The sequence below is a fragment of the Triticum dicoccoides genome, chromosome 5B (assembly GCF_002162155.2).
Source record: "Triticum dicoccoides isolate Atlit2015 ecotype Zavitan chromosome 5B, WEW_v2.0, whole genome shotgun sequence".
Lineage (NCBI taxonomy): Eukaryota > Viridiplantae > Streptophyta > Magnoliopsida > Poales > Poaceae > Triticum > Triticum dicoccoides.
Genome location: NC_041389.1, coordinates 427,349,797 through 427,365,397, shown reverse-complemented (window position 1 = coordinate 427,365,397; position 15,601 = coordinate 427,349,797). Strand labels below are relative to the sequence as shown.

Genomic DNA, 15,601 nt, shown 5'->3' with positions numbered 1-15,601 from the left:
CAAGGGGGTCCCATAAATCACCCGACCGCGTAAGGAACGCAAAATCCGGGAACATAACACCGGTATGACGGAAACTAGGGCGGCAAGAGTGGAACAAAACACCAGGCATAAGGCCGAGCCTTCCACCCTTTACCAAATATATAGATGCATTAATAATATAAGAGATATTGTGATATCCCAACATAATCCTGTCCACCATGGAGCAATCTTCAACTTCACCTACAACTAACAATGCTATAAGAGGGCTGAGCAAAGCGGTAACATAGCCAAGCAATGGTTTGCTAGGAAGGGTGTCAAAGGTTAGAGGTTCATAGCAATTTGGGAGGCTTGAAGAGTAAATGATAGGTAGCGCAACATAGCGATAGAACGAAGCAACTAGCATAGCAATGATAGTAGTGAGATCCAGGGTAGCGGTCATCTTGCCTGAAATCCGGCTAGGAATAAGAACGAGTCCATGAAGAAGATGAAGCCACGAAGACGAACCCAGCGTAGACGAACGAATCCTCGCGATCGCAATGAAACAGGAACTATCGAGAAGAAGCACACAACATAGTAAACACACCACACATGAACAAGGCATGATGCACAACAAAGTATGATGCAGGACAAGACTACATGAAGCTACTCATGGCAAGAGATGATGCAAACAAGAGCAACACATCAAGGCAAGTTTAAATGAGGTCGGGAACAACATATAACAATTCCGGTAAGTCCTCATATGCATATTTCGAAATTGGTCCAGATCTGAATAAACCTTGTGTTCAAGTTGTTAAACAGCAAGTTAACATGCACCAAGATGATCTACACGAGATTCTAGTCAAGTTACATATAAAGTTCATTAGATTTGGAGCTACGGCCTAGAAGATATGATCAAGACAAGTTAAACATGGCATTGATGCAAAATGCATACAAACATCAAGCAAACACCCTCAAAACAAGGATGCAACATGATAATATGAAACTACATGCAAAATCAATCAAGTTTCATATAGAGCACACTCAAAACGGAGCAACAATTCAACACACACACTATTCAAGTTATAGCAACAATCTGTCCAAAATAGCAACTAGGCATATTGCAAGCATCAAAACAATATGCTACAGCATCTCAACATGAAAACAAAAGATATGGGCATGATGTACAGGTAAAGCATAACAAAACATGAACACTGAGCTATCTCCAGAAATCACTAGAACATGCTCAAACACACATGGCAAGATTGCAAATGATAATAGTTTCAGACTTTGCAGAAAATAACATCAGGTTGCAATGTTTAGAGCTATCAAACAGCATGTTACAGGGACTTATCATGGCAACCAAAGGCATGGCATGATACTACTAAATGCATATAACAAAAGACCCTTACTGACCATGAGCCAAAAAGGATCAGAAAATATGATGGCACCCATGTAAACATGGCAAGTTATATTACAGATTCAAACATGGCAGGAACAATGATAAGTAGGCATGTACATGAGCTTGTACCACTCACCACAGAGCAAAACATGGCATGGCAAGGCAACCAACAGTAGAAGACATATTTATGAAGCTAAGCATGGCAATAGCAAGTTCATAGGGTGCATGGATCACTAGCAACAATCATGGTAACAACTGAACTTAATGTTAACAGGCTGACAGCAACATTATTAAGCAACTTTGGAGCAAGTTTACAACAAACTACAGCAAGCTATAAATGCAACCAGGGACATGGATGGATAGAGCATGACATGTATAACAAAACACCCTTAGTGAACATCTCCAGATTATGCATAGAATGGCTTGTAGCGGGACAATATCAGGTGGAAACCACATATTCAGTGGAAGCATGGAAACTTGAGCATAGGCTGTTGGATCTTGTATCTATGGACTAGATTCAGCCATAAATGCTACATGCAGTTTTGCAGAAAAACGCCTGTTGCCAGCATTCTATTTTACACATAACCCCCTATCTATTCCAAGTATTACAACAAGTCTGCACATGTCCCCACGTATACTTGTGCTTCTCCATATATGATCCCCATATCACAGCTATCTTAATTCGATATTTGATATCCTAATAGCGTTTAGATTAGAATCATAATATAATATTGAAGTCTGCCCAGTTCCTTGCAAATCCAAGTAGAACAAACAACAGCCAAAACCATTACCCAGATCATTTTCGTCAACCATAATCAAAACCATTGCCCAGCTCCAGAACACACCTGCACTTCGCACAGCACATTCCAACAATTGAAATCATTGTTTAAATAATAAACTTAAAGCAATCAGGTCAGTTGCACACAGTGTCATTATGCAGCATCAATCTTATTCAGTCACTTAAGATAATGCTTTACTACAGTACAAAGTTACAAAATAGAGCATCACTAACTGATGGCAAATCTGCAGCTTTATACATCGATCAGTCATAGAGCACATAGCTAGCTAATAACTTGCATAAGTCTAGTGCCAATAGCTAATGGCTCCAGTACACTAGATAAGAACATCACAATGCCATAGTATATTAGTCCTAATAACTTGCTGAAGCCAGTAGTGCCACCAAGCAACCTGGAACAAAAAAGTTCAATTGGTCAGGGCACTAGGAAAAATAGCAAGAAATTATACCTAATTTTTTGAAACGAATTTCAAAGCAAATCTACAAATATAGATACATCAATGTGTTGTATTTATTAGCAAGCAAAATTTTAGAAGTATTCTCTAAACTAAGTCCAAATGTATGTGCTGTAATCATGTTAGAAAGAACATTCAAATGTTAGGAATACCTAATCTCAGCTCACTTCCCCAATCAATTGCAATATAAATTAAAACTGATAGCTAACATCATTCATACAATTTTCCTATGCTCAAACAGTTTCAACTCCTTTCTTATATCCCAGCATATCACACAAAAGTCTATAAGAAGTAATGATTTCCTTCATTTAATAACTATACACTAATAAATATGCCTAGAACAACCATCATGTTGTACAGTATTGTCAAATTAGCATGATAGGACATACCTGTTGCTGCATTAATATAACAACTACATACCAGATGAATTAGACTTTACCAACTTCCTCAAGACGAAAATCTAAACTGAACTTGCTGGATCTTGGTTTGCGTGTACATTGATCTTGTGTGCCCAGTTTTTCAGTGTATAATTAGTTCTTTGATCATGGACTATGCATGCTGGAAATATGTGTTTTTTGCATTACATAAACTGAGAGTTCAAGTGTTCTACATTCCAGTTGGTGACAGATTCTTGTGATAAATGACTGTGTACGTGGTTGCTTTATGGCATATCTAGTGTAAAAAGTTTTCTGGATATGCTTATTTTCAGATCTACAGAGAGGCTACTGAAACTGCTTCAGTTGAGGAAAAAGGCTTTGTAGATCCTGTTCAGAAGGCTAATCTTGAAAGAGACAACCAGAATCCACGACCTTGTCCTCTATATTTCCTTGGCAAATCTAGCCCAACTAGAAGAGAATATGGCACATCATAGAAGATGAACAATGTGATAGAAATCCTCATACCTTCGGACCTGGATCCAGTACCAATTCGATGGGGAGCACTCAGAGGAGGATTGGCCCGGTGCGCCATACGTCGGAGAGAGAGAAGCCAGCTGCCGCAACGGAATTAGCCGCGCCGATCGGTCGCCGGCCCTGCGGGAACGAGGTCGTCGTGGTGGGTTGGCGCAGTGGGCCACCGGCCGGAGAGGAGAGAAAGCAGCTGCTGGAGAGGAATTAGTCGCGCCGGTCGCCGGTCGCCGGCCGTGCGCGGAACGAGGGCGTCTTGTTGGCCGAAGCCACCATCTCCAGATCTCCTAACCCTAGTTGTTGATGGAAGAAAATTGAATCGGGATAGCTCCATGGATTAAGGCACGGGATGGCTCAGCTTCCGTTAGGATAATGTACCACCGTACATTAAGATTACGGGGTTGTTTTTGCAGTTTGTACATCTTATCATCTCACACCACACACTTCCTATCCAACGGCACAGGATGAAGTTTCCATGCTTCCACTGAATATGTGGTTTCCACCAGATATGTACTCGACTTGTAGCAGCAGGTTTACATAGCATCACGAAATAACAGATTCAGCCTAGCAAAACAGCAACAGCAAATACACTACTTAACAAGCTCGAATAACTCACCACAAGTCATTGCATGACAAGATAAGCATAGCATCAGCAAGAAGACATGTTTATGAAACAAACCAAGGCAAGAACAAGTTCATAGCATGCAAGGATCAACCTCATAGGATGCACACATCAATCATGGCAAAAATGACAAAAGAGCAAGTTCTGTTAACAGACAGCAGACAACATTATGAAGCACTCTTGCAACGATGATTCAGCCATCAAGATGAGCTCAAATGAATATGATGCAATGGAATGAAATGAAGTACTCATTGAGAGAACAATTTGACATATTACACGCACAAAACGGAGCTACGGATGTAGAGATATGATGCGATGAACATGGCATGATAATGTCAGAAATCTCAGGGACTTTGTGAAATCGAGGTCAACCTTCATTTTCAAATCTGGATCCGGGCTCGCCAGAGTAGACGCCGGAGTTGAGGAAGAGATGGCCGGAGAGGCTCGGGGAGGCCGGGAGGAGGCGGATCCGGGGCCAGCTCGGCCGGAGATAACGCGGGGCGCCATGGCGGCGACCGGAGGGCGGCGCGACGGGGCCGGAGGGCGCGGCGAGGCCGCGGCCGGGCGGGAACGGCGGCGGCTCCGGGCGCCAGCAGCGGGGAGCTGGGTCACGGGGCGGCCGGCGGTGGCGAAGGCAGAGCGGAGCTCCGCGAGGCGCGGGAGGCGGGGCGCACGGGCCCGGGTGCGGCCCAGGGCGGGCCGGTCATGGGCTCGCGGGCCGCGGCGGCGGGGCGCGGGCGAGATGGCGGCGGAGGACACGTGGCGGAGTATGATTGGGCGAGGGGGCGGTGGCGGACATGTCCGACGGCGGAGCGGACATGTCCGGCGCGGTGAGGGAGGAGGCTGCTAGGGTTTCGGGGGGATTTGATCCGCGAATTTCGGAGGAGGGGGCTATTTATAGATTCTGGGAGCTAGGAGAGTCCAAATGAGGAGCGGTTTTCGCCCACACGATCGTGATCGAACGACCGAGAGCATGGAGGGGAGTTTGCTGGATTTTGGGCCACTTTGGAAGGGTGATGGGCTGCAAGACGAAAGGGGGGTTTCGGGCTATGCGGTTAACCGTTGGAGTATCAAACGACCTCCAAATGGCACGAAACTTGACAGGCGGTCTACCAGTGCTATACCAAGGCCACTTGGCAAGACTCGGTCCATTCCGAGAACGTTTAACACCCGCTCACAAAAACAAGGTCTGAGAGGGGCGACGGGCGCGCGCGAGAGATACGGACTCCGAACGGACAACAGAGAGAACCGGGAGAACCCGAACGGATGCAAGTTTTGAAAAACATGCAGATGAAATGCAGATGATGACATGGCAAAATGCAACATGCAACCAAATGATATGGCAACGACGGCGAATAACTGGCAGACACCTGGCGCATTGAAACCGGGGCGTTACATAAAAACCCTGTTAGCCGAGCGAGGTGGGACTAAAAAACCGCTGCAACTAAAAAACTTTAGTACCGGTTTGTGGCATGAACCAGTACTAAATGTGCCGGTGGGGCCCCAGCCTGCCACAGCCTCTTTAGTACCGGTTCTTGGCATGAACCGGTACTAAAGGTTCACCACGAACCGGTACTAATGAGCGACGCCCGCCTAGCCGTTTGAACCGACACTAATGTGATCATTAGTGCCGGTTCATCTATAAACCGGGACTAATGTGCTGAACATTAGACCCTTTTTCTACTAGTGCATGGTCACCTTCAAGCTGCTGACACCCTACACCCTGAAGGTGATCGTCTTCAGCAACGACGGCGTTGAGGTGGTCACCAAGTGCAAGAAGCACGACAACACCTTCACCGTGAACGTTAGGGAGCTCTTTGTTGCCTGATTGCATGTGTTGGTTTGGCTTTAAGACTATATCCTACTGGTTTGGTTTAAGACTGCTTATTTAATAAGTTTTGTACTATGTTAAATTTGTTGTTATGCTATCATGTGTGTCTTTGGTTTGTTCTGCTTGCTTTAGTGTGCCGGTAATCTCATCACCTTGACGAGGAGGTTATCAGACATGTGTTGCATGTAACCAAACAATCTGACTTGTGTCTCCCCCTAAACATGCCCGCAACATGCCTTCCGTTTTGTCACAACCAGATTAAAGGGTATGCAGGGAGCCAATCAACATGAAGATGATGATTTTTACCTTGTATATGCTCAACCAGGACTAGCGTGGACAAATATGTCCTAGCATGGAGGACGAATCCATTGACACGGCGGCATGGGAGAAGCTGGGCATCACCGAGCAAGGCGGTGCGACGGCCCGTGCGCTGCTGCCCAGGGCGGAGCATTCCCTGGCTGGAGGATCGTCGGAGATGGACCTCTCCATTCCGAACCAATACGGCTCCAACCTGGGTTCGGTCACGTCGCCTCCGGTGCAGCTGGAGGCAGTGGTGGCCCCCTCGCAGCTGGCGGAGCCGCAGGGTGAGGTGCGCACCCCCATCGCGGTGTCGGTGGACTCGCTGCCTCGCCCCTCGCTCTCTCTAGCGCAAGGCGGTCGCAGCAGCGGCAAGCTCGGCGCGGTGAAGCAGCTCAAGAAGGTGGCGGTGCGCAAGGTGTGTGCAGAGGCGGGGAGTGCTGCGGAGATCTTTGGGGCGCCGGCGACGCCGCGCCAGGCGGTGATAGCCCTGGCGGTCCCTGTCCCCGTTCCGCTCGCGCAGGAGATGTCCCAATCGGCGCCTATCCCGAAGGCCAAGCGCACCAAGGCTGTAGTGGAGGGGCAGGTTCCTCCCCTGCGGGTCAGTGCGCGCGCCAAGGGTGCCAAAGGCAACCTTCCTTCGCTCTAGCGCGCTCAACTCCTGCAAGCTCAGAAGAACTTGGAAACCTCAGGTAACCCCTTGCCGCGTTTTACGATCCTCGATTCATTTTCAGACGAACATATGGGTGAGGTTTTGGGGGAGAGCGGGGTGGAACCGATGGGCGACGATGGAGTGACCGAGCTCATCTCGTTGATTTGTGCTAAGGAGCAGGCGCAGGCAGCGCTGGCAGCGGCGGCTGCTCAACACACGGAACGCCTGGCACTGGAGGCTGAGCCCTCGCAGGTGCCAGTGATCCAGCCCGAAGGGGATATAGCAATAGGGGTTGCTATTCCCCCCTCGCCTCGCTGGGCAAGGTGAGGCGCGTGGCCAAGGCGATCACCTCCAGGGGGGTGCGCCTCCGGAATCGTGTCATATAGATGCGGGCGCTCATTTGGAACATTCGTGGCTTCGATCACGCGGGACGGCGCACCCAATTGAAGGAGTACATTAGGAAGGAGTCGATAGATATCGTAGGGCTCCAGGAAACGATCAAATCCGAACTACGACATCAAGACATCCTAGCGATTGACCCCTTAAAGCGCTTTGTCTGGCATCATAGCCCAGCGCACGGCCACTCAGGTGGCATGCTGCTGGGTTTTTGTGGTGCCACTTATGAAGTACTGACCTAGGAGGTTGGTACCTTCTTCCTTGCGGCCAGAATCCGCGTGCGAGCGTCGCTTCGAGAGCTCGCGATCGTGCAAGTCTACGGACCAGCCGATCACTCCCGTTCGGCTGAGTTCTTGGGAGAACTGGAAGCCAAGGTGCTGGATCTTGCTGCTGTGCAGATCCCGCTCATGGTGGGAGGCGATTTTAACCTGATTCGTTCGAACGCAGATAAAAACAATGACAACATTAACTGGTCAAGGGTTGCCATGTTCAACAACGCGATTGCGTCTATGGCACTTAGGGAAGTGGCCAGAACTGGAGCGAGATTTACTTGGACTAACAAGCAACTCGCCTCGGTGCGATCTGTCATGGATCGTGCCTTCATGTCTATGGACTGGGAAGTGGTGTTCCCATTGTGCTCGCTCCTTGCAGAAACAAGGATCGGTTTGGATCATGTACCTCTCATTCTATCTTCCGGGAAAGATAGAATCCAACGTAGCCCGCGCTTCTTTTTCAAAACCGCGTGGTTTGAGGTCCCAGAGTTTGATGCCATCTTTAGGGAGAGATGGCTGCGGTGTGTCCAACTCGCTGGCCAGCAACGCGGCCCGATGGAGTTCTGGATCGCGGTGGGGGCCCGCCTACGCGGTAGCCTAAAGGGGTGGGGCATGAACCAGGGGCGTGCCGACAAGATCCTCAGGGTGAGGGTGATGGCCGAAATTGCCCTCCTAGATGTCCAGGCGGACTCACGACCATTCTCTGAGCAAGAATGGGTGCAGCGCTACGCCTTGGAAGGACAAGTTGAAGCATTGCTGCGGGCCGAGGAGGGATACTGGAGGCGTAGAGGAGGCCTCAAGTGGACGCTCAAAGGGGATGCGAACATGCAGTATTTCCACGCGTATGCGAACGGCCGGCGCAGAAAATGCTCAATCCTTAGGCTGCAGACGGAGCAGGGGCTGCTGCTGCAGCAAGCGGAGATCTCCCGCCACATCTATGACTTCTATATGAGTCTGATGGGGACGGAAGAGGCACAACGCGCGTGTTTGCGTGAGGATGTGTGGCTTCCTTCTCAACGGGTGTTAGATAGTGAGAACGAGGAGCTGGGGCTTGCGTTCCTCCATAAGGAAATAGACGACGCCCTGCTTAGCATGAAATCCGACACGGCCCCTGGCCCGGACGGGTGGCCGGTGGCGATGTTCAAGCATTTTTGGCCACTGCTACGTGGCCCAATTTTTGATGTGTGCAACGGTTTTATGCGCGGATTCGTGGACATAGCTAGGCTTAATTATGGAGTGCTCTCGCTAATTCCGAAAGTGTCGGGCGCAGACAACATTCGCCAGTACAGACCCATTGCACTCATTAATGTTCCGTTCAAAATATGCGCTAAAGGCTGTGCCACCAGACTCTTGCCGATCGCTCATCGCACTATTAGTCGCTCGGAGTCGACGTTTATTCACGGTTGGAACATTCTCGAGGGTCCGTTAGCCTTGCAAGAAACCCTACACGAGCTTAGACGCACTCATGAACCGGCGATCCTCTTGAAACTTGATTTCGGAAAAGCTTATGACCGCGTCAACTGGGATTTTCTCCGGCAGGTACTCTCCAGTAGGGGCTTCTCGCCGGTTTGGGTCCATCGAATCTTGCAATTGGTCTCGGGGCCAAACTGCGGTCTCGGTTAACGGAGAAGTAGGGAACTTCTTCAGGAACAAGCGTGGATTGCGCCAAGGCGACCCCATGTCACCACTTTTGTTCAACTTCGTCGCCGACACGCTGGCCGCCATGTTGCGAAAAGCCGCGGAGGCTGGTCACATAAAAGGGGTGCTGGGGCTCCTCATTCCAGGGGGGATATCCCACTTGCAATACGCGGACGATACGCTTTTACTGTTCCAACCTGACCTGCATAGCATTGCAACGGTCAAAGCCCTGCTCATTAGTTTTGAACTCATGTCGGGCCTTAAAATTAATTTCCACAAATGCGAAGTGATGGCTATGGGCATGGACGTGCTGGATAGTAGGCGCGTTGTGGACTTGCTGAACTGCAAGTTAGGCAAACTCCCGTTTACATATTTGGGTCTTCCGTTAGACGCGAAGCGTATTACAATCGACGGCTGGGCTCCGCTTTGGACAAAGGTGGGAGGGAGGGTGTGCCCGTGGAGGGGAAAGTTCCTTTCCTCCGCGGCTACGCTGATTCTCACGAATGCAAGCCTCTCCTTGCTGCCGCAATTCGCTATGGGGCTTTTCCTCTTGGCATAAGGGGTTCATGCCAAGATAGACACACCCCGGTCCCGTTTCTTTTGGGAAGGAGCGGGCCCCAAGCGCAAATACCACATGGTTCGATGGGATGCGGTGTGCCGCCCGAAGGCCCAGGGAGGGCTTGGGATCACGAACACCAGAATCCTCAACATCGCGCTGATGTGTAAGTGGATTTGGAAGCTGTCGCAGGGGGCGACGGGCCTGTGGGTGGATATACTCCGTTCTAAGTATTTCCCGTCTTGGAATTTTTTTTGAAGGAGTGGCGAGAGGTTCCCCCTTCTGGAATGACCTCCAAGTGGTGCGGCCGGCCTTCGCCCTGGGAGCCAAGTTCTCCATCGGCAACGGTCGGTCGGCCCGGTTTTGGTTGGATCACTGGGTGGGATCCCAACCCCTTTGGTCGGAATTCCAGGATCTCTATGTTCAGGCGGTCAACCCGGAGATGAGCGTTGCTTCGGCGCTTGCCTCCTCTCCACCAGCGATTTGCTTCCGGCACGAGCTTTCGGGCACCAAACAAGCTCACCTTGCGGAGCTGCTTAGTCTCATCGCGCCGGTTTCGCTTTCATCGTCCGAGGACACCGTGCATTGGTCTCTGACCCCCTCCGGCAAGTTTTAGGTCAAGTCTTTGTACCGGAAGTTGTGCGAGAGCCAGGCCTGCTTAGTGCCGAAGGGTCTATGGACTGCCCGCCTCCCGCTTAAAGTTAAGGTGTTCTTTTGGCAGCTGTTTCGCAACAGACTGCCCACCTCGGCTAACGTGGCTAAACGCAACGGCCCGTCGTCCGGTCTATGTGCGGTTTGTAATGTCGTGGAGGATGCGAACCATGTTTTCTTCCGCTGTCCGTTAGCTTGCTTTGCTTGGAGCGCGATCCGCGCTGCAGCTAACACTTCCTGGAACCCGCGTTCTGCCACTGATCTAGCGGCCATCGTCGTGGCCACTAAAGGTGGCAACAACCGCGTGCTTTGGAGCTGTCTCGGAGCCTTGGCTTGGTCTCTCTGGCTAACCAGGAACAAACTAGCGATTGAAGGAATCTTCCCAACGCACCCGACTAACATCATTTATAAATGCAACCTTTTCCTCAGCAGTGGAGTCCGTTGGCGAGACGCAAGGATGCTGAGAAGTTGAAGCATGTCCAAGACCGTCTGCGTCACGTCTACGTTTTGGCTAGGGAGCCTCTCGCCACTTCCGCGCCTGGATAGTGGCCCTTTTGTCGCGCTCGAGCGAGCCTGCATGCTCTGAGCTCTGGCTTCAAGCCATGTAATCGTTTCGATGCGAACTTCGTTTGGTCCGGTCCAAAACTACCGTGAACTATGTGTTGGCGCCGGTCTTGAGCCTCCGTGCATAGTACTACTGACGAGGAGAGCCATGTAGACATACATAGGGCTGTAGCTGCACTACGCGTTTGTCTTCGCTCTGCAGCTTCACTTTCCAAAAGCGTATATTCACGCGCTCCTCCTCCTCCTATCTCCCTGCCCATGGTCTACCTACGTACTATGCACCTGCAATCCAGTCAAAGTTTTACTCGCCAATAATTGGAGCTGATTTTTTTTACAACTGAGCAAACCCTGGGGAGTTCTTACGCCCTCATAAACAGTAATTTTTTTTAAAAGAAAGAAAACAAAATTAAAAAAAAACCTGGAATTTTGTGACATCAAATATGCTCAAACTTTGTAGGTGCTTGCAAGAATTCATGTAGAAAAAAACATTTGAGGAGCTCTACACAAGAAAGATATTTCATTGCTCATAGTTTTGAGCACTGAATTTTGTTTCTTATTTGTAGAGCCCATCGGATGATAGTTCTCGATGAAAATATGTAGGCACCTAAAACTTTTGAGAATAATTGATCTCACGGAATTTTAGATTTTTGTTTTTCCCTATTTTCTTGAATTTACTGTTCATGAGGGTGTAGGGACCCCCGGGAGCTACCACACCTTTCTCTTCCATTAATCAGTTTGTTACAAGCAGCAAGAGGGGGCAGGGAAAGATAGATGTGAGTTGGAGTATTAATTAGCAGGAAACCCGCTACGAGCGCTCGGTAGATAGATGCGTCAGTTTGTATGTTGGTCGGTACTTTATACATAAAGGGGTGCGAAAGAATTTTACAATATCAAAACTAGATCGTATGCATGATATGGCGCGGCAGAAGGATTATTTTGTGTGGAATTATCTTGTAAGGTATTACTCCCTCCGTTCCTAAATATTTGTCTTTTTAGATATTCAAATGGACTACCACATACAAATGTATATGGACATATTTTAGAGTGTACATTCACTTATTTTGCTCTGTATGTGGTTACTTATTGAAAACTCTGTAAAGACAAATATTTAGGAACGGAAGAGTAGTAATCTTTTGGGCGAACAAGTAGATGCTACATTGCAACAAGTACATATACAGGTGGTATTACTTGAGCAATGATACCGTATCTATTTCCATGTCGGTTTGATGAGTTAGCTTGATTGGAGGTACCACCAGTTTGCCTTAGGCAATTAAGTTCTGTCATGAATTAGCTACCGCAAAAGACTAATAATACGATGCAACAGATCAATGTCAACGCATGTGCCCGTCTGTGTCATGCATGAACTGTCATCGCTTGTTCCAAGCAATATACTGTATACATCACATGTATATCAATTAATTTGATCAGTGACATGAACATTGGACGCTAGCTCTGCAAGTGGAAGCAAAACATTGCAAAGGTACTATTGTAAAAGATAGTACTACTCCAAGTAATATTTATGCTACACAATGTAAACAAGATAATCTACACTATATGCTAAAACTTATAGAATAGTTCGACTCACTCCATATACTGAGGGTATATATGGTGAGCTAGTTATATAATGTTGAAATGGATATATAATTAAGTTAAATTGTTCCGGTCTACAAAATGCATTATCGGTTGTACCATTAATTTGATCCTAAATTTTTGCATGATTATATATTCGGAAATGATAGGTGTCTGACGTCAGATACGAGCACATGTCAGATCGAACGTTGTCGATGTCAACTCTAGTGATGCAAGGATGGCATGTTAGTTGACATACACGGCAATTTTCTGTCAAAATATAAACTAAAGCACGAAAGTTGTCATGCTTGACAACTAAAGTTGTTATCCTCGCATCACTAAACTTGTTGTCGAAAACGTTCGATTTGCCGTGTTCTCGTACTCCGGGATCAGATTCCTATATATTTTAAAATTAGAACATAAAATATAATGGTAAAAACAATTCGGTGACCAATCTACTCTCCTAACTGTCACGGGAAGCGCTTCAACCTGCATACAAAAGTTAATGTACCAGGCCACCGGCAAGTGTACGACTATATAGTTCTGCGATTTGCAGACGGATGGAACAAAACTCCCAGAGAGAACAGGCAGCGAATGGGATCAACCGATCGCACGCCGTTCAGATGCAACAAGAGGAGCAGTACTGTGCATGGCATCTCTCTCACAGCAGCCACGTGAGCCAAGTAATGAGCCTGGCCAGCCATTCCCCATTCCTTTGTCATACATGAGTGTCGAGCCAGTCCTGCTTAAATGCTTGGTCAGTTCCTGTCGCTAATAATCGATCGATACTTCACCCTAGTACTACTAGCTAGCTTCTTCCAAGACTAATTGTAGTAATTTGCATGCATTGTTGTGGAGTATAGTTTTATCAAAGAGCTCGCATTTTCACTGCTGGCATGAAACGAACATGTGCTAGCTGTCTAGGTGCGTCGTTTTCTTGTACTACTGATGTCAACATGCATGGTTAAGATTAGTTGACGCCAATGCAGAAATGCAAGTTGACTGGAGGCTTGTGGTGCATATGTGGTGTGGAAGATGAAAATGGTAGTACGATAATTTGATTAATTCAGCACCGGTGAGAAGTACTTCACACCACACGTACGTCCCACACGCAGTTCATCTCCGCTGCTAGCTCTTCTATACATCGTTTCTCACATGAACATGCTGCTAGCTAGCCTAGTATGTAGTGTTACTGCATGCCTGCTCATGGCCTCACTCTGGACAACATATGAGAGTGAAAATCTACTGTACGAACAAATCTACGCAGTTCCCAGAAGATAATAGTCTGTTAATCAATGGAACTAGATGAAAAACAAACCACATGTCATGATAGGACGAACAAGAGGAGGAGCTGATTTGTGGTAGATGACATACCACACATATGCTTACCTTAGAAGCAAACCACCGCCGCTGGAACTATCATATGCATGAGGCGTGCGGATTGTGCGGATGCTGGTTAAAGGGATTGAAGCCTGGTCCGAGATCACCAAACCGTACAATCCATATCATGCTCTCCATGTATATGATGTATGTGGAGACCTTGAACCAGACAACAACCCCCTTAACCTAACTTCAACCTGGACATGCAGTCCAAACAAACCCACCAGCAAAAGACCGGTGAAGCTACTTCGCCATGGATGGACTCAGTGGAAGCAAGAAGGTAGACGAAGATGGGGGGTGAGATATAGGCAGAGGAGAGAAGAACTGGGCAACTGGCTACTGAAGGAGATGGAGATGGGGAGCTAGGGCTGGTGGTTTTGAAGAGGGGGAACGGGCAGTGGCTAACTGGTCATGGATGATGGGCCACTGAATTGCCATTTATTGAGGGGCCTGCCATTGGACATACACGAGCTGTGCACTGATAGCCACTGAAAACAGACTTCATTGCTTGTGGTACAGGCGTACTGTGTGTGTGAGTGTGGTGTGATTTTTTCTCTGCAGGAAAATAGAGTGCTACTGCTACCCCTATGCTCGTATGACTCCGGTTTTTAGGTTTTACTTTTACCCAGTCACTGTTTTGGTTTTGTTGACTAGATTTCCACGTTTGTAGTCCTACCACGACTTTTAATTTATTATTGGTAATAAGTCAAGGGGCAAGTCAAACTATTGAATCATTGGGCCAATATGGAACCTCACATACTCCTAGAAGTTAACCAAAGCCTAGAAAATCGGCCTGGTCTTAATATAAGAGAAGTCAACTTATAGTTAAAATTAGTCTTAATATAAGAGAAGTCAACTTGTAGTTACAATTTGGAAATAATACTTCGTCTATTCCAAAATACTGTGTATATAGATTATTATTTTCAAAATCCAAGCTTTGTAAAATTTGATAAAATTTATAGAATAAATATCTAAGCCTACAATATCATTAGATACATTGTGGAACATGTGTTTGTAATTAAATACACTGGTAATTGTTGTATTTATCTGGTATTATTAGTGCTGGTATTTCTCAATAAACCTGGTGATACATTATGAAGCTCGACTTCTTAAAACATTTATATGCACTATATTTTAGGACGGAGATAGTATATATAAGAGAAGTGAAATTATAGTTACCAAACCGGTTCTAGAGGCACATATAATTATAAACTTGTAATGATTGATTATTTGTTCTTCCATGTAGAATAATTACTGATGTTGTAGAGACATGATGACAAAGAAGAACAAAAATTTTTTGGCGGGTAACAAAGAAGAACAAATTGAAAATAATGAAACCTCTATATTATCTCCGTCATCTTTCAACTCTAGCTATTGTATTTAATCCAACCAAACTTTTTTCAAATTCGACAATCACTATGAGTTTTTTACTAATATTGATAACATGAAATATATATTAATATATTCATGATGAAAGGCTCGAAACATTTATTTTCGTAGGTTATATTTTGACTAGTTAAGACAAGACTTCGGCCCACAACTTTTTTTCCAAAACGGAGCCAAAAGTTTTGCCTCGTCGATTAATTAAGAAGAAGAGAATTGCCCAGTTAATTAATAGAAAACTGGGCGAAAACCAATACAAACTGAGCACAGACTAGCT

The 15,601-nt window shown here is 46.9% G+C and overlaps 2 long non-coding RNA genes across 2 annotated transcripts; both read right to left on the bottom strand.

The window, feature by feature from the left end:
* Positions 1-2,270: 2,270 nt before the first annotated feature.
* Positions 2,271-3,643, bottom strand: LOC119305653. The gene is made up of 2 exons (XR_005148729.1): positions 3,511-3,643; positions 2,271-2,545 (listed from the first exon to the last, which is right to left on the bottom strand). It is a non-coding gene; the product is annotated as an uncharacterized LOC119305653 (long non-coding RNA).
* Positions 3,644-12,994: 9,351 nt separating this feature from the next.
* LOC119309928 lies at positions 12,995-14,307 on the bottom strand. Its single transcript, XR_005150626.1, has 2 exons — positions 13,951-14,307; positions 12,995-13,303 (listed from the first exon to the last, which is right to left on the bottom strand). It is a non-coding gene; the product is annotated as an uncharacterized LOC119309928 (long non-coding RNA).
* Positions 14,308-15,601: the final 1,294 nt, after the last annotated feature.